This window comes from Vulpes vulpes, chromosome 12, assembly GCF_048418805.1.
Source record: "Vulpes vulpes isolate BD-2025 chromosome 12, VulVul3, whole genome shotgun sequence".
In the NCBI taxonomy this organism is placed as follows: Eukaryota; Metazoa; Chordata; class Mammalia; order Carnivora; family Canidae; genus Vulpes; species Vulpes vulpes.
Genome location: NC_132791.1, coordinates 164,473,558 through 164,496,082, shown reverse-complemented (window position 1 = coordinate 164,496,082; position 22,525 = coordinate 164,473,558). Strand labels below are relative to the sequence as shown.

Genomic DNA, 22,525 nt, shown 5'->3' with positions numbered 1-22,525 from the left:
GCCCCGGCGCCCCGCCCTCGCCCCGCCCCTTCCCCCAGGGCCTTGCGGTGGCCGCGCCTTCGCCGCCCGCGCGGAGCCAGATGCCGCCCCCTTCGCCGGTCCCTCCCCCGGCGGCCTGGCGCCTCCCTCCCTCCCCGCCGCGGTGACTCACGGAGCGGGAGGCGGAGGCTCAGGCGGCCGCTCCCGCTACTGCTGCTGCTGCTGTTGCTGTTGCTGCTGCTCCTGCTCCAGCTCCTGCTGCCACCGCCGCCGCCGCAGTTGCTCGGGCTGAGCGCGCCCCGGAACAGGCCGCCGCGCGCCGCGCACGGACCCGCAGCCCCCGCCGGCCCGGCCGGGTCGGGCGGCCCAGGTAAGCGCCGAGGCCGGCCCCGCTCCCACAGCGCCCGGGCCCGCGCAGCGCTGGAGCTCGGGGGAGCCACCGGCCCTTTGTCTCCCGGGGAGGGGCCGCGGAGGGCGCCCCCGACCCCTCTCGGACCCGCCGGCTGGCCCCCGGCGCGGCGCCCTGGTCTGGGCCGGGCCTCCCAGCCCCGCCTGGTCGCCGCCGCCGCCCGCCGCCTGCCGCTCGCGGCCCAGACCCCGCCGCAGACCACCCTCCGGCCGTCCTCACCTTCGCCCAGGGGTCGCCTCCACAGGTGTCCGAGCCACCCACTCTGTTGTCCACCGCACCGCGTCGGCGTGGTTGTCACCGTCCGTCCGTCGCACTCCGGGTGCCGTGCCCTCCTGACTCCCCTCACCTGCTCCCCGCGCTCAGCATCCCGGCCCTCTGGTGAGAGCCCCTCCATATTTCCCCAAACTAAATGCTGCCAAGGTTTGGCCACTGGGCCGCCCTTCCTCCCTCTTGTGTGACTGAACTGTCGCTTCCCCATTCCGCCTCTCCTGATGAGTATTCGTGGAAGGTGCATAGTGCAGGCACATGTTTCACCTGTATGATGGGTGTGTACATGTGAGCCTGCAAAATGAACCACTGGGAGCCCCACACTGCACTTGTCACCTCCTTTTCATCGCCCCCCACCCAACCACCTTTCTTAGTTTTGAACTTGGTAACCGAGGCACATAGCTAGGTCTGGACACCCGACTTCTGTTAGGCCCCACATGCCTCCCTCTATCTTGTGTGCTGAACTTGTCTGAGCAGTACTTGCTGTCAGGTTAGCCCCTGGGAAGGCTGAGGAGGCTTACATTGGCAGCAAATCAAGAGTTTTATGAATAATGAGATGTGTGGCTTGCAGCACCTCCTATCTGAGAATCTAAGTATGCTATAGCTGTTAATTATTTTGTCTCCTGTCACTCAGAGAACTTAGGGAAGTGTGCCTGGCTGACTGCTGGGTAAATTGAGGCATGGGGTGTGTCCTGAGGTTTTGTTCCCAAGTACCTTAGATCTTAGCTCCTTGCTGCAACTCCTGGGCTCTTGTTCCTGGTCTTAGACCTTAAATGATACTCATCTTTTGGGCCATTAAAGTGTCCAGAGATACTAGTTTCCTTTGATTTAAAGCAGGACTTTGAATCGTAAAAAAAAGGTGCTGGCTTTTTTTGTTTTCATTTGTTTTTATTGAAGTTCAATTTGCCAACATACAGTATAACACCCAATGCTCATCCCATCGATGCTGGCTTTTAAATGTCGGTGTGTCATTCACGGTTTTCTGGTGGAGTTAGTGGGCCTGGTAAATACAAGTTGCCTTATAACGTGGAGACTCATCCATTCAGTGGTGTAAGTGCTTACTATGTGACAGGTGCCATGCCAAGCACTGGGACTCCCATGGTGAAGACAGACACAGCCCCCTGCCCTCCTGAAGCTGACATTTGAAAGAGGAGAGAGTAAACAAATAAGCAGACAAAATCATTTCAGGAGTGTTAAGTGCTCTGCAGAACCGGTTTGGATTTTATTCCAAGTGCAGTTAGAAGTTGTTAGAGGATTTTAAGTGGAGAGGTGATAGATAAGATCTAAGTTTTCAAAGATCGTTCTGGGTGCTGTATAGAGACTGGATTGTAAGGCGCAAAGGTAGAAGCAGGGATGCCAGTTAGGAGATAGATCACTGTAGCTTCTGGGCAAGAGATGATAGTGGCTTGGGGGACCAGGGTGGTAGCGGTAAAAGTGAAGAGGTGGAACCAGTCTCCTCCCCCTGGGAGAGGCTGAGAGCTGTAAAGTTAAACTACAGGGAATACTGACTCAGATTTACAGACAATTTCTAGATCAGGTTTAGCTCAGCTAGCCTTACTCAGCACCTATTGTGAGCTAGATACTGTGGTAGACTTCAGGGATACAGAATAAAACAAGGTGAATAGGGAGTGGTTCCTTTTTTTTTTTTTTTTTTAAGATTTTATTTATTCATTCATGAGAGACAGAGGGAGAGAGGCAGAGACACAGGCAGAGGGAGAAGCAGGCTCCCCAGGAGGAGCCCAATGTGGGACTCGATCCCAGATCCCAGGATCATGCCCTGAGCCAAAGGCAGATGCTCAACCACTGAGCCACCCAGGCGTCCCTAGGAAGTGGTTTCTATATTATAACAATGTGCTCACAGAAAGGTCACCCTCTCCTTGATGGACGAGAGTTTGTGGGTTTAAAAACCAGTTAGATGGAGGAGCACAGAACACACTGGGTTTCATTCCCATATCCAGTTGCATTACTTAAACGAGAACATTATTATTGCCCTGCCGATGCTGTAAGATGTTGTTCAAAGAAATTGGGACTGTTCTCATGGTAGATGAGAGAACCAGTCAGTGGCCATGCACTTGAAATATTAACCAGAATAAAACTTGATTTCTGTGCTGCTCCAAATCTGTGCTGTCAGAACATGTCAGAGCCAGGGGGTTGTGTAGACCAGCCCCCTCTTTTCTGGATAGGCACCTGTGGCCCCTAGAGGCTAAGTAACTCTTGAAATCCCATAGCACTTTGTATATTTTTTAATGGCACCTGTCAATTTTGACCTCTGTTTCAGCTCCAGTGTACCAGTATGACTCAAAGCTTTCTGAGGCTAGGATCTCTAGATTCATTTTGCATCCATTACAATGTTGAGGTCAGTGTCCTGCACATAAAAACAAAAACAAAAACGAAAACAAAAAACTCATCAATTATCAGTTGACTCTTCTGAGTGTCTCAGCACCTAAAACTAGAAGCCAGGAATCCTGGCCCTGGCCCTGTCCCTCATCAGACCACACTTCCCTGCAGATCCCTCTTCATCCAGGGTGCAGTACAGTGGTAAAGCCAGCAGTCTCTACCTCACTGAGTTCACAGAGCAGGGCAGCCCTCCCATGATGGATCTCTTCTCTCTCCAGCCCTGCCTCCAGAGAACAGCTGTGGGGGGCGCTGACCCAGTAGTTATTTGACACTCAGCAAAGATGAAGTGTAACTCTTCATCAGAGCATGGACTTTGTACCAAGACTATCTGGGTTTGGATCTTGGTTCCTGCCATTATGAGCCCCTTGACCTTCAGCAAGTAACTTAACCTCCCTGTGCCATAGCTTCCCCATCTGTAAAATACTAATACTTCCTTCAGGGATGTGTTTGGGAAGATTGAATTGGTAATACCTATCAGATGCTTAGAACAGCACCCAGCACTTTGTTGAAGTAGTAGTTATTACTGTATTCTTATTTGTTTCTTATCTGCCACCAGAATTTAAGCTTTTTGAAGACAGAGATTTTGCCCTTTTTTTTTTTTGTCTACTGTTGTAGTCCAGTAGGCACTCAGTAAATATTTGTTAAATTGAATGACTTATTGAACACCTACTATAAAGAATCAAGAACAAGATCACCAGGTTGCATGGTCTAATGAGATTATATTTTGTTGGGAGAGACAAGCAGTAAATAGGTAAACAAAATGCAGGAAGGTGAAAAGAGATACAAGGAGAAATGAAACAGGGTACTAAGATGGAGATGACTGGGATAGGGGTTAGGATCAGAACTCTAGCTAGCTCTCAGGAGATGACTTTGAATGGGGACCTGGCTGATGAGTAGAGGGGACAGCAGGGAGCCATAAGTACCATAAGTGGTGCTGGAGCATGGTGAGCAAAGAGATGACAGGGGCCAGATCTGTGGCCATGGTGAGGAGTTTGAATTTTACCCCTCAATTCTGAACAATAGGAAGTCACTGCATGAGAACTCTTCCTTGAGGGTCCATGCCAGGAGAAAGAGCAGGGTGCGAGGAAGGGCAGTGAGTGGGTACTCCTTGTTCTGGGAAGGCTTTTGGAGGCCAGCAGGCTAGTAGTGTTGACTTTATTCCTATCAGGTTCCTCATTTCTCTGGCCTAGGGTACCCAGGAGATGCAGGAGCCATCAGCTAGGTTAACAAAGGCCCTGTCTGTGTGTCCTGCAGATTCCCGTGAGCCTTCTTCTCCCCCTGAGAATGAGAGTAATCAGTTTCTCGAGTTGAATGAACAAGCATTGCCAGCTCTTAGCATCTTGCCTTATACAAGAGTGGCATGTCTTTGGTTCTCTGCGCCGCTCTGTATTGGAGTTAAAGCAAATGGAGTTTTGCTGCTGATTTTTGTGTGCATCAGGGATGGCCATACACATATATGTCACAGTGTTTTTGTTGGAGGTATTCTGAGATTGGATAGCTCTCCTCCCCCCAGCCCACCACCACCTCTCTTCCAGCCCCCTGCTGAGTATCACTTGGCCCCCTATAGTGGGCCCAGCCACCCATGAATACCTCCTGTTTGGTCAGGAACACGGTGGTACCTAGAAAGCATTGGCTGTCTTTGGTCTGAGCCGAGTGCAGTTTGAGAAGCTCAGCAGAACATCAGAGAAATGGTATTTAGAACCCAGGGCTTCAGCTGGTCAGGAATCCAGAATTAGACTTCTTAAACTGGGTGCTGTTGGCCGGCTTCTCATTCATGCATGCCCCCTGCCAGTTGGTGTTCGCGATGCCACTTGCTCTGCTCACCTTGTGAGGCCCATACAAGTCAGTGGGAATCTAAACTTGGTGTTGCAAGTCACCTTCAGGCTCATGGGACATTTCATTGGCAGAATCCAAAATGCCTGTTAGTTGTATGTCCTCTGTAGCCTTGTAAAAACCAAACCCAGAGTGGGTGCAACCTTTTTCTCAAGTAACTTTTTTTCCCCCAGTGAGAGTGCTGCATGCTCATTGAGAAAATGAATGAAAATGGCATTTTACATACATTGTCTCCTTTAATCCTCACCCTAGTTTCAGAGATAGCACCATTAGTACCATTTTAAATATTCAGGAGCTGAGGCCTGTAAAGGTTAAGTAATTTGTTAGAGATCAAGCTAGTTAGGAACAGAGTCAGGATTGAAACCCAGGCAGTATGTCTCCTGGTCACGAGCCCCATGTTAGAGACTGCTTCTCAGCAGAACAGTAGAGAAGAGAAAGATCTCTCTTAAGCCCAGTGTGGGTGACACTGTTAGTGTGGCCAGAGTTAGCTGAGTGGCTGCTGCAAAGGGTTTGAATTCTACGCCCTTTCCCTGTCTCATCCGACCTTGGGCAAGCTAATTAACCTCACTTGGCCTTACTTTCCCCAACTGTAAATGGGGATAATGATACTTATACCTTCATAGCTCCCAGGGGCATGTGATGTTTGAGCCAAAGTGCTTTTGAACTTCTTTTATGAAAGGGCTCTGAGCACCAATTGCTGTTATACTTCCTTATTAAAGACCTATTATGCCCTGATCCTCCACAAAGCCTTGTTAAAAGGGGAAGACAACAGTCCCCAGAGGGAGAGAGGTGTCCTTCTGGGGTGGACACAGCTGGACCAAAGCATTGTCTTCCTCCTTCTGAAGTTTCTTAAGGATTGAGGGTCATGACTGTTTCTCCATTTTTCCTGGTCATGTACTGTATAAGCTTCTGTGAGCAGGTCTGTATACTATGCCTCATAATATGGTTGAGGACTACTGATGGCAAAGCAAAGAAGGGGAATGAAGGGCTTGGTTTCTAATCCTGGCTATGATGTTTTTATAAGACAAACCAAGAACACAGAGATACCAAGCTGTGATGGCTGTCTTCCATTCGTCCTTCCTTCCTACCCTCCTTCCCTCTATTGATTCACTGATTCAATTAATAAATATTTACAGAGCTTTTATTTTTATTTATTTTTTAAAGATTATTTATTTATTTATTTATTCATAGAGACACACACACAGAGAGAGGCAGAGACACAGGCAGAGGGAGAAGCAGGCACCATGCAGAGAGCCTGACGTGGGACTCGATCCAGGGTCTCCAGGATCATGCCCTAGGCTGCAGGCGGCGCTAAACCGTTGCGCCACCGGGGCTGCCCTACAGAGCTTTTATTAGGATCTAGGCTCCACCAAGCATTGGGAATATTGTAATGAGCAGAGTAAAAATAGTTCTTCCCTATGCAAAGCTTATAGTCTAGGGCCAAGAGACATATTATCTATATGGAGTCATGTGAATAAAGAATGTTTGGAACTCTTAGGGAAGAGTCATATATATATGTGTGTGTGTGTGTGTGTGTGTGTGTGTGTGTATGTATGTATGTGTGTGTGTATGTGTGTGTATATATATATATATATATATATATATATATATATATATATAAAATTTCCAGGTATACACATTGGCTTCTGTGGGTACCTGCCCTAGGTGGGCATTAAGGTGGAGGACTGTGTTTAGCTTCCCAGTAGGGCAAGGAAAGAGTTAATAGGTTAGAGCCCTTCTATGTCATACATAACAAAAGCTGCACTTGGTGTGGGCAGTAAGAAATCCTTGCCACTTCAAGTCTTAATCTTTGTTACTTGAGTTCAAGTCAGGAGAGAATGATCATAGGCTCTTCTGAAAGTTTTTTGAATTTATGCTACCAAACTGGTGTCTTTCTTAAGAAATGACTACCAGACCTTGTCTGTCCAGAATTCTCTCCCTGCCTGTCAGATCTCCCTCTGCCAACTCTGGAAAGCAGGCAACATAGTAGCAGGTGGTCTGTGGGGCCAGCTGCTTGGTGCTCTCCAGCATGCCCACGGGGTTCCTGAGGGAACTGGTACCTGTGGACACCGTGTGGGGTCAGTATATTCACAGCAGGGTGGGAGGGCTATCTCTTCCCCATCTTCCCAGCATTGGCCTCAGGATCCCTTTGAAGAGTGAGGTCAGGGAGGCCCAGCAGGTCATGGGAAAGCACACAGTGTTCTTCCTCTGTCCCTCCAGCAGGGCTGGGGTGGAGGGGGCAAAGGGCTGGCACAGGCATCTGCCCATATTCAGAGTGAGAGGAAGACCCAGGACAGCATACACCTGAGTGATGTTATTCTCACGCAGCCCCTGACATGTCCCTGCCTTCCTGGTGCTGATCAACTGCCCCTGCGGTCTAGAGGCTCATCATCATTTGTTGCTGGATCAGGAGGAAACGGCCTGCACGGCAAGAAGACCAGGTTACTCAGTGCCCCTGGACTCCTTTAAGCGTGGTCGGAGCCCACAGTGACGTTGGTTCAGCTGGGAGAATGTGACCCATTTCCATGTCCTCTCCCACATGGAGACCTGGGTGGGAGGCTTTTGGAGACCAGCTCCAATTAAGGGTTTTTCAAGCTCGAGTATCTCCTGAGTATCCCACCCACATGTTTCCTGCTGCTGGAATCCTGTGGTCCGTGCCCCTGAGCTGAATAACAGCTCCAAGACAGATGAAGTTACTTCTGCGTCATCCTGCAGTCCTGGATTCAGCAAGCGGGGCTTCCTGTGGGGATCAGGATCCCAGTAGTTTCAAACACCTTTCCCAATATGGGGCCCACCCTTTTTCTTCCTGCTAAATCCCCAGGCAAACCAGAGACCCTGTTTCCAAGGACATGGGTTAACCTTGACACCCTCACCTTTCCCCCACCAGACCAACGCCTCACAGGCCCCTTCTCCAGACAGCCCTGGCTTCCCACAGACCCACCCTGACCCTCATCTCATAGAATGTTCTGCTGTAGAATATGAACTGAAACGTGTTTCAGACCTTCCAGGTTTTTCTGTTCTCTTTAGGTGGAGAATACTTGAATGATTTTCTCTTTGTAATTTTGGTTCTCCTGAGAGGGTAGGGGGTGGAAGAAGGCTGATTTATAGCCATGAAGATGTGAATACTACCAAGATCATTTGGGGATTTTAAATGGGTAAAGTAGTAGTTCTGAGCCCCTGGTGATCCAATCAGATTTATGAAGATGGGAGGAAAAGATAGTAGGGAAACTGCCAAGGTCAGCTCGGGTAGGCCACAATCTCAGACCTATGTGAGGACCGTTGCTAATCAGGTGTTTACCTTCCCAACTGAGGCACAGGGGCCAACCCCTACCCCTGTCTGTTCCTGCTCTTGCAACCTCCTGGTGGCCTCTCAAGACACATGGCATTCCTCTGGCGGATCGCTGGAGTTGCAGGAAGATGGGGTGCTGGTGATTTTGGGGAGGGGTCTGTAAGCCAGCAGGCTAGCTATGGGGGTGTCTCTCCAGGGCCTGGGCTCTGCTTTCCTGCACAGAGCAGCCTTCTGGAGCTTATGGCAGAGCGGAGTTGGCCAGAACAAGTGCACAGTCCTTCTTCCCCGCCAAGGTGAAGCTGCCACTCCACCTGAGAGGCAGCGTGCACCCATTGCCTCACGTTTTCCACAGGTGTTGGCTGCCCTGTGGCCGTCTCCTAGGGAGAGTAGAGGTTTGTTAGGCCTGAGAGCCATGACAGAGGAGCTTAAATGCTCACAACCAAGCACTGCCTGGACTGATGGGACCACCCAGAGGAAGAGCTCTCTCTTACTCTTGTAATGTAATGGGGTCTTGTAATGGGGTCTTCTGACCCCATTACACTTCCTTTAAAAAATATCATTCATCTCTTTTGGACCAGGTAATCCAGACATAGTATAGGATTTAAAAAGTTATGTAGTCTTCCTTCCTGGCTTCCTGGTCCCAAAAGAGACCTCTGTCAGACAGTGTCCTGAGCATCTTAGCCAGAGATACTCTACACGTGTACACATGTACATGTATGATCACACACACATGCCTGACATGCACTATATGTTTTCATGCTATAATATGTTCTGCATCTTGTTTTTTTCCCTTCACAATAAATACTGGAACTCATTCTATTCCAAGACCATCATTATTGTCATCATTCAGCTAATACCTCTTGAGCACTTCCTGTGTGCTGGGTATTGTGGTTTTTTGTTTGTTTGTTTGTTTTGTTTTAAGTAGGCTCCATGTCCAACTTGGGTCTTGAACTCATGACCTTGAGATCAAATTCACATGCTAGAGGGGGCACCTGGGTGGCTAAGTCAGTTGGGCATCTGCCTTGGATTCAAGCCATGATCCTGGGTCCTGGGATCGAGCCCTGCATCTTGCTCCCTACTCATCAGGAGTCTGCTTCTCCCTCTCCCTCTGCCCCTCCCCCCCAACTTGTGCACATATATACACTCTCTTTCTCAAATAAATAAATAATCTTTTTAAAAAAAGAGTCACATGCTAGATGCCCCATGTGTGCTGAGTATGGTTAAAAGTGCTTTATTTATATTACTCATTTACTCCTCACAAAATTCCTGTGAAGTAAGTACTGTTATTGTCTGCAGTTTGCAGATGAGTAAACTGAGGCATGGAGAGGTTATGTTACTTATCTAAAGTCATTAGAACATCTCACTCATTTTAATGGTTCCATGGCATTCCTTTTATTGATTATGTTTTAATTTCTTTTTTTTAAGATTTTATTTATTTATTCATTAGAGACAGAGAGAGAGAGAGATTGGCAGAGACATAGGCAGAGGGAGAATCAGGCTCTATCCACAGAACTCGATGTGGGACTCGTTCTCGGGACTCCAGGATCACACCCTGAGCCAAAGGCAGACGCTTAACCACTGAGCCACCCAGGCGTCCCTCATATTTTAATTTCTTAAAAGCAGTCTCCTTAAAAGCATGAGCATTTAAGTTTTCTATCTTTTAGTTTTACTATTCTAAGTTTTACTATTAATGAGGAATATTCTGATACATGTAATTTTATGCATGAAAGGAATCTGTAGGATAAATTCTAGCTGAATTGCCAGAGCAAAGGGTGCAGCTCTTGACAGAAGTTGTCAAACTTTTTTATTGTTGCTAATCAGATAGATAAGTTAGAAGGAGTATGTCATTGTAATTTTAATTTGCATTTTCCTTATGAAGAAATAGAGGAAATTTTTATTTCATAGCTTTAAGAGCCATTTATGAACAATATGTTATACTGTTTGTTCATTTCTTTCTTGAGCTGGCAGTCTTTTCTTACTGATCTACAGGTGTTCTTTATTTATTAAGAAAATTTGTCATATGGCTGTGATATACATTATACAAATTTCAACAATTTTTTTTTTTAATGATAGTCACACACACACACACAGAGAGAGAGAGATTGAGAGGCAGAGACACAGGCAGAGGGAGAAGCAGGCTCCATGCACTGGGAGCCTGACGTGGGACTCGATCCCGGGTCTCCAGGATCGCGCCCTGGGCCAAAGGCAGGCGCCAAACCGCTGTGCCACCCAGGGATCCCCTAAATTTCAACAATTTGTCATTATTCTTTTGAGTATATATTTCTATGCACAGAGTTTTAATTTTTATATGATCAGATTTTTTTTGAAGTTTTTGTCTATTCAGGAGAGACACAGCAAGAGAGAGAGAGACAGGCAGAGACACAGGCAGAGGGAGAAGCAGGCTCCATGCAGGGAGCTGAATGTGGGACTCAGTTCCCGGTCTCCAGGATCAGGCCCTGGGCTGAAGGCGGCGCTAAACTGCTGAACCACCTGGGCTACCCACAATCAGATTTTTAAATCGTTTATAATGTTTAGGTTTCATTTCATACTATTCTCTTGTCCCACTGTTTTCTTGCATTTTTGTGCAGTATGCTCTCTATTTTAGATATCTAAAACTTTGCTCCACAGCTAAGGAATCAAATCTGGCATCACCAGAAAGGGGGAGAACCAGTATTGGGTGCCTCTCCTGGAGTGTCAGCAACAGCTATGATAGCTTCTTGCCAACCAGTTAGCCTTATTCTAATTCTAGATGACAGGCAAATCCAGATTGTGGGATGTCCTAAATACAACATTCCTGGACTCTAAAAAATGTTCATGTGGGCAGCCTGGGTGGCTCAGTGGTTTAGTGCCGCCTTCAGCCCAGGGCCTGATCCTGGAGTCTCGGGGTCAAGTCCAGCATCGGGCTCCCTGCATGGAGCCTGCTTCTCCCTCTGCCTGTGTCTCTGACTCTTTCTCTCTGTGTCTCTCATGAATAAATAAATAAATAAATAAAATCTTTAAAATATGAATAAATAAAATTTTTAAATGTTCATGTTGTGATACACAAGATCTGGTGGACCATTCCAGGCTAAGGGAGGTGAAAGAGCATGGGGATTGAATGCACTTGAGATCCTCCATTGGATTCTGGATGAAAACCAGTGACAGCCAGAGTGCCTGGCCTCAGTGGAGTGTGCGATTCTTGATCTCCAGGTCATGAGTTCAAGCCCCACGTTGGGTGTAAGGATTACTTAAAAATAAAATCTTAACAAAACAAAACAGGGACGCCTGGGTGGCTCAGTGGTTGAGGCTTTGTCTTCGGCTCAGGTTGTGATCCTGGGGTCCTGGGATCGAGTCCTGCATCAGGCTCCTCGCAGGGAGCCCGCTTTTCCCTCTGCCTGTGTCTCTGCCTCTCTCTCTGTTTCTTTCCTGAATAAATAAATAAAATCTTAAAAAAAAAAAAAAAAAAAGAACAAAACCAGTGATAGCCAAAGTGAGGGGTAGGGGGGCTGGGGAAACTCGGATGTGGGTGTACATCAGAGAATTCTACTGGGTCAATATGAAATTCCTTGGAGGTGCAAATAGTGTCCCGGTTCTATGTGGGAGGATGGCCTTAGGAGACGGTGATGAGACATTTAGCAAAGTATCATGATGTCCATGACTTACTTTCAAATGGCTCAGGAAGAAAATCAGGGTATACACCCCCATATGCCCACAACATGGAGAGGCATGAGACAAATGTGGCAAAATGTTAGCGAGCAGTGACTCTAGGGGCAGGGTATTAGGATGTTCCCTGTACTAATCTTTCAGCTTTTCCGTGGCTTTGAAATTTTTTCACAATAAAAAGGTGAGGAGAAAAAAAAACCCAACTTTGTTCCATCTGGAATCTATTTTGGTCTGGTTCCCTTGGCTTTGCCCGGCGCGCTCCTGGGTTAGCGTCCTGGATTTCTGGCTACTTTCCTCTTCTCTTCCAGCATGCACAGTTGTCTATTTCCCTTTCTCTTAGGAACCTCTTTTTTGAGTGAGTTATTCTTTTTCGGAGTTGGAAATTTTTATGACCTAGTATCTTTCTGGCAGACTTGTGTGACTTTTCTAGAAGCAGGTGAGAACTATTGCGTGTTGGTGCTGGTAATTGTATTTCGTTTCTACATTGTATTATGTGCTCCAAGTATATTTATAGGAAGTTTAGTTCTCCGAGACGGAAAGTCTCAATTCTTGAGAATACCATCAAACTAGTATGTAGTGTCATTAATCTCTCTCTCCACAAACCTTGATAGTAGCTTTCTCTTCTCAGCTGAGAGTTCTTGCAAGAGGCCAGGTTCCGCTTGCATTATGTGGCTATGGACTTGTAAAAGACTCCTGTGTCTCATTTTATGAAATGTGACAGCCTTGGGTGAGTAGCTGGCTGTAAAACCAGGAGTCTTTTTGCCAGGGGAGTGGTAACAAGCCAGTTCTGCTGGGAGCTTCTGCTTGGTGACTAATGGTTCTGTGGCTTTGGGAATGAAGGATGTCATTACAAATGGATGGTGGGGATTTGGCCGCTGAACTGGATTATCTGGGTGTGTCTGGCCTGGATGTTTATGCCTACACCCATAGGGAATGGGGACAGTTTCTTTCTCAGAGCCCTGACATGGGCCCCAGCATCCTGCAGTCCGTTGCGGTCCTGAGTTCTGAGCTTCTCTCTGGTGGCCCTGGCCCAGAGCCAACCCTCTAGGTAACTGTGGCTGGGTTCCTGCTGTTTTCCCACCTCCAGGGAGCGCCTGTATTTTCCTGGGCCATCCCTCATCCCTCCGGCCACCAGCACGTGGGCTGGGGTTTTGTGGCCCATCAAGGAGTTCTCACCTTCATGGTAACCTCTCCCTCTCCACCACCTGGAGTTGATGTAATAAAAGCATGTGAATTCTGGAGTTGTCTTTGTTTAAAATATTTTTGTTTTTGTCTATCAGCTTGTTAAACATTTAGGGAGGGAGGAAACTAAATTTTCATAGCCTCTTGGGAGGAGGTTTCCTCTTTCCTTGGATTATTTTTTTGTTCAGAGGTAGCTGGAGAGAAAGGAGAGGGGAGGTCACCGCCTGTGTCATAGAGCAGAAGTAGTTATCTAAACAAACAATGTGGCTTATGGGATGTGTGGGTAGACTGAATCCTTGCGATTTGTAGCGATGGCATGAGTATGATTTTGAGGTAAACAAACATACCTGTTTTATGCAAATTAACCCATAAAGAGGGGGCTGTAATCCTAAAACCTTTTTTTTCAAGATTTTTAAATTTATTTATTTGAGAGAAAGAGAGAGAGAAAGCACAAGCACACAGAGGGAGAGGAAGAAACAGGCTCCTTCTCTAGGCTCTTGAGTAGAGAGCCCGATGTGGGGCTCAATCCAGGACCCTGAGATCATGACGTAAGGCAAAGGCAGGTGCTTAACTTACTGAGCCACCCAGATGCCCCCTAAAACTTCTTTTCTCTTTTTTATTTTTTATTTTTACTTACTCATGAGTGAGGGCTCCCTGTGGGGAGCCTCATGCAGGACTCAATCCCAGGACCCCAAGATCATGCCCTAAGCCGAAGGCAAATGCTCAACCACTGAGCCACCCAGGCTCTCTCTCTAAAACTTACTTTCTTAAGAGTTTATAGGAAGAATTTTCACCCAGGAGGGCATGCTTTGAGCCTCCCAGCTGGATCCCGAAGAGAGTCATCCCCAGAGCTGGGTGGTGAGGACTGGCTGGCTCTGGAGGCACAACCAGAGGACTGAGACTTCGCCCTGTAGGCGACCCCATTGATTTAATGACCTAATTCTCGCAACAGGAAGTTGGAGGCCTTCCTGGCCCTGGGGTTCTGAGGGGATGCAGTGAACTCATTCAGGAAGCTTATTTATTTGAACCAATTCTAAGGGACTTTAATGGAGGGAAAGGATGGAGGGAGAGCTAAGGCAGAGAGAGAAGAGCCAGAGCAGCCAGTGTGGGGAGGGGAGTACTGGGCCGGGGCCATGCCTGGGCCTGCCTCTGAGAATGAGGCTTGTCCCTGCCATTACCAGAGCAGTGTGAACGTGTACATAGGTTTCTGAGTGAAGGGACTTTATGCAACTCCTGTTAAATAAAAATTTTTTTTTTAATTTTTTATTTATTTATGATAGAGAGAGAGAGAGGCAGAGACACAGGCGGAGGGAGAAGCAGGCTCCATGCACTGGGAGCCCGACGTGGGATTCGATCCCGGGTCTCCAGGATCGCGCCCTGGGCCAAAGGCATGCGCCAAACCACTGCGCCACCCAGGGATCCCAACTCCTGTTAAATAAATAGCACTGGCAGTCTTTCCTCTTCCTCTTAGAAAAAAAATCTTTTTAATTTACCAATTTAATTAAAAATTTTAAATGATGACCCTCCAGTGGACATAGCTGTGGGTGGTGAGGTTGACAGAACTTTCACTGGTTGAAATTTTCATTCTGGCCTCCTTCTCTGGTGGTGACACAAGGCCTGTGAAACCTCCTGGCCAGGTCCTTCTCCAGGATTACTAAGCCTAAGGTAGATTGGATTTTTGTCCTCCAGGAGACTGACCAGCAATGCAAAGTAAGTTTTCCGTTGGTTAGGGGTGGGTTGTCAGCAAACAGGGAGCATCTCAGAGGTCGATCCAGGTCACAGGAGAGGGAAAGGGTCCTTCTGTCACCAGCTTGCACCTGGGTGGGGGTGGTGGGGGTGGCTCCGACACAGCCAGGTGTTCAGCCTGCGGTGAGGGTCATCCAGCCTAGGAGGCCTCCTGCCCAGATGGGGACAGAGTGTGCTTGCACCCATTCAAGGGCTGAAGCTTCCAGTTCTTCCACTCACTTATAAATAGACAAGGGCTCTGGAGTCTGTGTTACCCACTCCTGGAAACCTGCCAGAGGCCAAGGGTCATGAATCAGACTGAATCAGAGGAAGACCCGCAGCTGGGTGTTGTAGGTGCGCTTGTTCTTGACTTCAGGTCTCTGGCTCTGGCTTGGCCAGGTTTCAGGGCTCCAGCTGTTCTCTCGGAAGAAAAAAGAATCTTTTAAAATGAGGTCAAAAGATAGCCTTTACCTTGTGTCCTCATCCCCCTCTGGTGCAGAGAGAAAGCCACCACCACCTGCATGTCCCTCTGTCAGTAACTTAGCCCCGACCAGGAGTGTCCCCATTGCTGCCAGAGAAACTTCCTCCGCATTCCTTTCCTGTTTGCATTGTTCTCAGCTGAAATGCGACATGCTGTCAGAGCAGAGCAGGCCCGCCAGGTACTCTTGCTGAGCTCTAAAATGGGGGGTTTCACCCAAATCGGGACTTGAAGAGACAGCAATAGCTGAGGGACTTATTTTTCTCAATCAGGCCAAAATCATAGGAAAAGTTTCTTTTTTTCTTTTTTTTTTAATTAATTTATTTTTATTTTTTTAAGATTTTATTTTATTTATTCATGAGAGACACAGAGAGAGGAGCAGAGACATAGGCAGAGGGAGAAGCAGGCTCCTTATGGGGAGCCTGATGTGGGACTCGATCCTGGAACTCCAGGATCATGCCCTGAGCCAAGGAGAGACACTCAACCACTGAACCACCCAGGCATCCCAAGCCAGAAGTTCTAAACAGATGCCTTATATCAGTGCAGTCATATCAACATGATCCAGTCTGTACACACAGGCCCCTTCGAGTCCTCCATGTCTCAGATTCTCTGTGGTGAGGATGTTGAGGCTGGGGATCCTTTGTGGTTCCCAAGTGAATCTCACAGGCTCCCTGAACATGTTCATTCACAGAACAGAGCCCCATATGTGACTGGCGGCATTATTTCCCCATTCCCAAAATTCGGATTCTTTGGTGCATAGCCCACAGCCTGCAAGCTCTCTGAGGGCCCACAAAAATACTGGAGACTGAAGAAAATGGATCAGCTCCTCCTGAGAGTTATAGAAGAATTGTATTTAATGAGATGTGTGGGTTCATTTGAACATCCCTGAGAAGGCGGCCTGGGGCCTGTCTGTAGACAGCTTCCAGTTTGGAGGTGGGAGGAGGTGCACAGACACCTGGAGTGCCACAGCACTCCGGTAGTGCTGCAAGGTGGGAAATGTGGGCAAATGTGAGGCCAGGGCTCAGGGCAGCCCAGAGAAGGTGTTACAGAGCAGAGAACAGTAAGTAGGAAAGGGTATTCAAGGTGGAGGGAGCACAGCTGCTAAGGCCTAGAGGTGTTGAAGGAGCTGGGGTGCACCTGAGGTGACGACTGGCGGGTGTGGGAGCAGGGGCTGCTGCAGGCTCCCCAGGGCATTTGGCACTATCCTGGGCGCCTACCCACTAGCATCCTCCCAGCTATGAGGATCAGGAATGTCCCAGGCTTTGCCAGATACCCCCAACTGAGGACCTGTCCCTGCCTGTGTGTGGAGTCGGTGGGGTGTGCGGGGGGTCTTCTCACCTCCTGTCCAGCAGGCAGGTCCTGAAGGAGCTCTCTCTGGGCAAGTCTGTGCCTGTCCTGCAGCCCTTTGTTGTTGTTTGAAGATTGATTGATTTTGAGAAGAGAGACAAAGAGAGTAGGGGAGGGGCAGAGAGAGAGTGAGGGATAATCTTTAGCAGACTCTCCACTGAGTGAGGAGCACAACATGGGGCTCAATCCCACCACCCTAAGATCATGACCTGCCAAAATCAAGAGTCAGCAACCTAACCGACTGAGCCACCCAGGCACACCCAGGCAGCCCTTTGCTTTATGCAATGTACCCTTGAGTGGCCTTCAAGTGGCCTGGGGCCTTGCTCTGGGGGATGGGAGTCTACGATGGAGGCCCTCCTGATGCTTCCAGGGTCCACCTTCCCAGCCTAACTGTGAGTTTCCATGTGGATGCCTTTCCCATGGTTGTCAGGACAGCAGGGCTGGGTGGCTGTGCTCTGCTTATTGTTGGGTTGTTTTCAATCAGGTCCCATGGATTTGATTTTAATGCTGCAAGAACCTCACCAGAGGGCCTTCATCAGTGGTTCATGACTGGAACAGAATGTGCTGGCTGCGTTGCTGTGAAAGGCAGGTTGTAGCTTAGAGGTGGGAGGTGTGTGTGGGGTGAACTCCAAGAGTTTGGAATCACTCCTGCACCCACGGACCTGCAGCCAGAGAGGAGCAGGGCTCCTCTCTATTCAGGCCTCAGAGTTGCTCCGGGCTGTAGCAGGGCCTTCAGATTGGGCTACACTCAGCTCCCCACACAGCAACTCCATGAGCAACTGCAGGTCCCTCCTACTGCTTCACTTCACCATTTCCCCATGGCTTTTCTGTGTTTTCCCCACTATTAAGTTTTGATATCAAATCTTCAGAAAAGTTGGAATAGTAGTGAGCTCTGCCCTTTGTCTGGTTTCACCAGAGTTCACCTTTTGCCAAATTTGCTCACCCACCATCTCTGTGCATGCTCACACGTGCATGCACTTGTACACGTTTGTTTGTTTTTTTCTGAACCATTCGAAAGTAAGCTGCAAGCATTGAGATGTTTCACAAAGACTTCATTCAGCCTGTATCGCTTAAGGACCAGGATATTATCTAGAGCAACTGGGATGAAATCACATTCAACACATACAACGTTGATACGATATCATTATCTAATCAATATTCCCTAGTAAATTTTCCCTAATTGCCCAGTAATGGCCTTTACGACCTCCCACCCCCATCCCATCAAGGACCATTCATTGTGTTATGCTGCGTTATCTTTTCTTTTTCTTCTTCTTCTCCTTCTCCTCCATCTCCCCCTTCTCCCTCTCCTCCTCCTCCTCCTTCTTCTTCATTATCTCATTTTCTGATTGGCAGCAGTTTGGGGTTCTGGCCTTTTTTCTTCTGTAAAGTGGATTTGCATTTTCATTTCAATTGAAACAACTGATGCTTCCCTCAACTCCTGAGCCAGGAGGGGCTTGATGGGATGGAAGGGATTCATGCATTCAAATCCAGGCCTGGTGGGCTTGGGCAGATTACTAACCATCCCTGAGTTACAGTTGTTTTATCTGTCAAATGGGAATAACTCTTACCTTGCAGGCTTGTGGCAAGGACTAAAATTAAACAAGGCAATGTAGGGATCCCTGGGTGGCACAGCGGTTTGGCGCCTGCCTTTGGCCCAGGGCGCGATCCTGGAGACCCAGGATCGAGTCCCACGTCGGGCTCCCGGTGCATGGAGCCTGCTTCTCCCTCTGCCTGTGTCTCTGCCTCTCTCTCTCTCTGACTATCATAAATAAATAAAATAAATAAAAAATAAAAATAAATAAAAATAAACAAGGCAATGTGATGAATGTGACTGACTGTTTGCCTGGCCCTTGGAGAACACTCCGGCAATAGCAGTAATTACTGTTGTTCCGCCCCACAGCCTGGCTTCACAGAGCAGGAAGGAACTTTGGGTTAGGTTTGAACTTGGTTGGTGACCTCAGGACAAATTCTTTATCCCAAGCTCATCCCCGTAGAATGATGCTGTGTCCTACGAACTCCCTGACTGCCATTACACCTGTTTTGCTCATGCTGTTGGAACATAGTTCAAGAATGCTAAGCCTGGCTCTGGATTGAGGAGGCTGCAGTGTGGAATTTATTAATTAAGGCAGTTGCTCATGAGGCCCCAGAGTCCAGGAGGTTGCAGTTTAATTACCGAGAGCAGAGCTTGTACAAATTCTCTCTGGTGCCCCAGTTTTAATGTTGCTAAGGGTCTGAGCTGCTGCCGCCCAGTGTAGAGCTATATAAACCAGGTTCAGTCTTGCCTCCCTCTCCTTGGCCCTGAGTGTGTCCTACCCATTTACATGTATCCTGGACAGTGATATAGCATGGTGGTTCAGAGCATGGATGATCTGGGTTCAAATTCTGCCTCAGGACAGAGTAGGACAGACTGGCTCAGTGATCTCTGATCTCCACATCTACACGTCATCATTTGTAAAACCTTATAAGGATATCTGTTCTGAACACTGAATAATTCATGTACATGAAGGGGTGAGCACCGCACTTGGCCAATAGTTAGAATCATGTGTCAACTATTTCTTTAAAGGAGTTCTCAACCTGAGGTGATTTGACCTCCCAGAGCACACATGGACATGCCTCGAGACAGGTTTGGTTGTCACAACAAGGAGGAGGTGCTGCTGACATCTAGTGGACATCGCCCAGGGATGCTGCTAAATATCCTATGATGCACAGGACAGTCCTCATAAAAAGAATTCCAAAATCTCCAACCTGCTAAGGTTGGGAAACTCTGCTTTAAAGCATCCCCAGTGATTCAGGGCGGCATGTGGAGCATGGAGGTGGGGTCTTGCGCTCCCCCTGACCTTGTAGCTCTTCACCCTTTATCATTCCTTTAAGCCAGCTAGGGGCTGATGAGTGAACTGGGAGGGAAGGAGGAGGAAAGGAAGCCAGGTATTTTAAGCCTTTGATTTCTTACTGTTTAGTCTTATTCCCACCCCTGATCCTGGAAGAAAAATATCACTCACTCACATTGTCTATTATCACCCTGTGATCTTATCACTAGAGTAACTAGTGTTTATTGAGCCTTTGCTGTGTGCCAGGTACGTGCCTAGTGCTCTCTCTCTGTGTTATCTCATTTTCACAGCCCTTGAGGCAGATGCCATTATCATCCCCATTTTACAGATAAGGAAACTGAGGCTTATTGATGGGAAGGCTCTAAGCTGTCTGAAATTCAACCCCTGGTTCTTTCCCCAAACTGTTTCATCCGCTCTCTCCCACCTTGGTTGATAGGAGGTTGCTCAGCTCCTAGGCCTGAGAGTCCCCGTCCTATGCACCTGCCCCCCCACTGCATGCTGTACTGCTGGTCCTCCTGAAGTCCTGACCACTCCTTTTGCCTGGATTCCCACCACAGCCTCCCCCTGCTTCTGCTTTCACTGTCCCCTGACTCTTCTCTGCATCTGAGTCAGGGTGGTCCTGCCAAAACCCAGGTTAGATTAGACTACACACTCTGCTGGCTGCCCTTTCTTAGAGGTCACATGAAGTTTTCCAGAGGCCTCTCGGGCTCTGGCCATCCACTGCCCTGTGCCCCTTGTCCCCGTGTGCATTCCCTTCCTGTGGCACCCATGGCCTTTCTTGCTATTCCTCTAGCACATCCTACCCAGGGGTCTCCTTCCAGATCTGCTCTGGGCTCCCACAGCTCACCCCATCACCTTATTCTAGTCTTATTCTACCCAGCCAGGACTACATCCCTGGTCCCCTCACCCAGCTCAGTTTTTATCATAGCACCTGTCGGTCACCTTCTTCCACCCACATTGTATTATTTCCCATTGATTGATTTTTATTTTATTTTTTGTCTGTTCTCCCCTCTCACCAGAGTACGTAGGGATTTTTGATTTTTTTTTTTCATTGATATATCCCAATACGCAGTTGGTGCTCAGTAAATTTGTTGGTTGAATGACTTCCCCAGGCCCACCTGGCTGGTAAGTGGGGTGACCGGGATACAGTTCTCCACTTTCACACATGTTGCGCCGTCCTCCCCACCCCATCCAGGGCACAGTGTCTCCCAGATCTTGTTACTCACCACATTTTGACTCTGTCTCCAGAACACTTTGTAGGTGTCCATGGTAATAACAGCTTTATCTAAAGGGTGGTTCTGCTCTGCTAACCAGCCCCCATGGGCTTCTCTGTGGCCCGTGGAGCCAGTCCTAGCTGTTGAGCCTGTCCTCAGTGTCCTCCTTCCTCTCTACCAGCAAACTTATATTCATCCTTCAAGACCTAGCTCTAGTTTCCTGTCCCTGGAGCTCGTGGCAGCTAGTTCCTCCCCCTCCGTGTTCTTGCAGAGCTCTGCACAATCCTTATTCTGTCACTTACCACACTGGGTCCGAGCCCTGGGTGTTTTCCTGCTGCTTCCGAGCTGCTCTAGGGTCGGTGTCAGGCCCCGTGCATTTTTTTTTTTAAGATTTTATTTATTTATTCATGAGAGACACACAGAGAGAGAGAGGAAGGCAGAGACACAGGCAGAGGGAGAAGCAGGCTCCATGCAGGGAGCCTGATGCAGGACTTGATCCCAAGTCCCCAGGATCACAACCTGGGCCGAAGGTGGCGCTAAACTCCTGAGCCACCCGGGCTGCCCGGGCCCCGTGCATTATATGCATCTGGCACTCTGGCAATGTTTGTGTCCTCACCTGACGTCTCTCTTTGACTCATTGTTAGGCACTGTTTGTGTTGTTTTCCGTTTGCTTTGTGTGGTGTGATTTCCTCAGCCCCTCAGTCACTTCCTGGAAGGCAGGCTCAGTGTCACAGCCCCACTTTTGTGTGTCTTGTTCCACGAGCCTGACACAGGGCCATGTACACCAAGACAGGATTTAGGAGATCCTTCTTGGGTTTGTGTCATGTCTACTTAAGGTTCCAGGGCCCTTGGCAGGTTGAGAGGTGCCTTGACATTCTTTTTCTCATTCTGGACCAGCTTGATAATTTGCAGGGCCCCTTGTTCAAAAAGGATTAAGCATTTTGAGACTGTGATAGCAGAGCTTTACACCAAAGGTGGGGCCTTCTAGGCCTCAGCTCATGAACCCACCCTGATCTCATTGTGTCCAGTGAGGGAGGACGTGATAGAGGTCATGATTTCCTTTTTATGGAGGGCAAAATGAAGCGCAAAATGAAGGGCCCAGACGGCAGCCACCCACCTAAGGGTGCCTAGCTGATTGGCAATGAAACAGAACCAGAAATAGCCCGGCTCCTGGAGCACGCTAACTGCCTTCCACTGGCTCAGGGACCCCCAGGACTTTGAGCCTCAGTTTTCTCCTCTGTAAAATGGGGACACTAACCTGATCATAAAATGGCAAAAAGGATAGCTGGTTGCGAATCTCTGGACAGTCCCATCAGGAACAGCACTGTAGCCTTTGGATGCCTTCCCCTTAAAGTCACTAGTACAGAGGTCCTCTCTGCTTCTTGGAAGGGCCTGATTCTTGTAGACAGTAGGAGACTAATTGGCTGTTGTGGTAGTTGAAGAAATTAAAGCCCTTCAGAAGTGGGAGAAGGCTGTCTCTTCTCATCTCTTTTTAAAAGAGTGTGGGGACTTGGATGGAAGGTTCCCCAGGGAGCCTTGGTATTTCGGTGTTTTGATATCTAGAAGAATAAAAGAGCAATTAATCGCTAAAGATGCCTGTTCCTGTAGGGGTAGTCTGAGGGTAGAGGGAGTGGCAGGGGTGGGTGACAGCTCCTCCATCTGAGGGCCATTGCTGGTTGAAGAGATACTCAGACCAGAGACCCAGAGGGTTCGAGAAGCGTCTGCCCTGTAGGGCAGGCTTTTGAAATCGCATTTTCTCTGGGAAACATGTTTTCTTCAGCCCCCTGGGTGAGTGAGCATCTTTCTTTGCCCAAAGACAGTGGAAGAGGGGTTTCACGGTTGCCCTTGGTCCTGCATCTCCCAAGGAACAGTTACCTCAGTGTCATCCTCAGACCTCTGTCCTCACATAGCAGGGCCGAGAGTTGGGAGTCAGCC

The 22,525-nt window shown here is 48.4% G+C and overlaps 1 protein-coding gene across 8 annotated transcripts in view; it reads left to right on the top strand.

Annotated features, from left to right (window-relative positions):
- The first annotated feature begins 146 nt into the window (after positions 1–146).
- LOC112924553 (beta-catenin-interacting protein 1) overlaps positions 147–22,525 on the top strand; it is a 151,764-nt gene continuing 129,385 nt past the window's right edge. For 5 of the 8 annotated variants that reach the window (XM_072731242.1, XM_072731240.1, XM_072731241.1 and 2 more), the window contains exon 1: positions 147–349. The gene's annotated coding sequence lies outside the window, so the exon portion shown is untranslated. Of the gene's footprint in view, positions 350–7,213; positions 7,327–22,525 lie in introns of all 8 variants that reach the window. The other 3 variants (XM_072731238.1, XM_072731246.1, XM_072731249.1) reach the window with 3 other exon arrangements.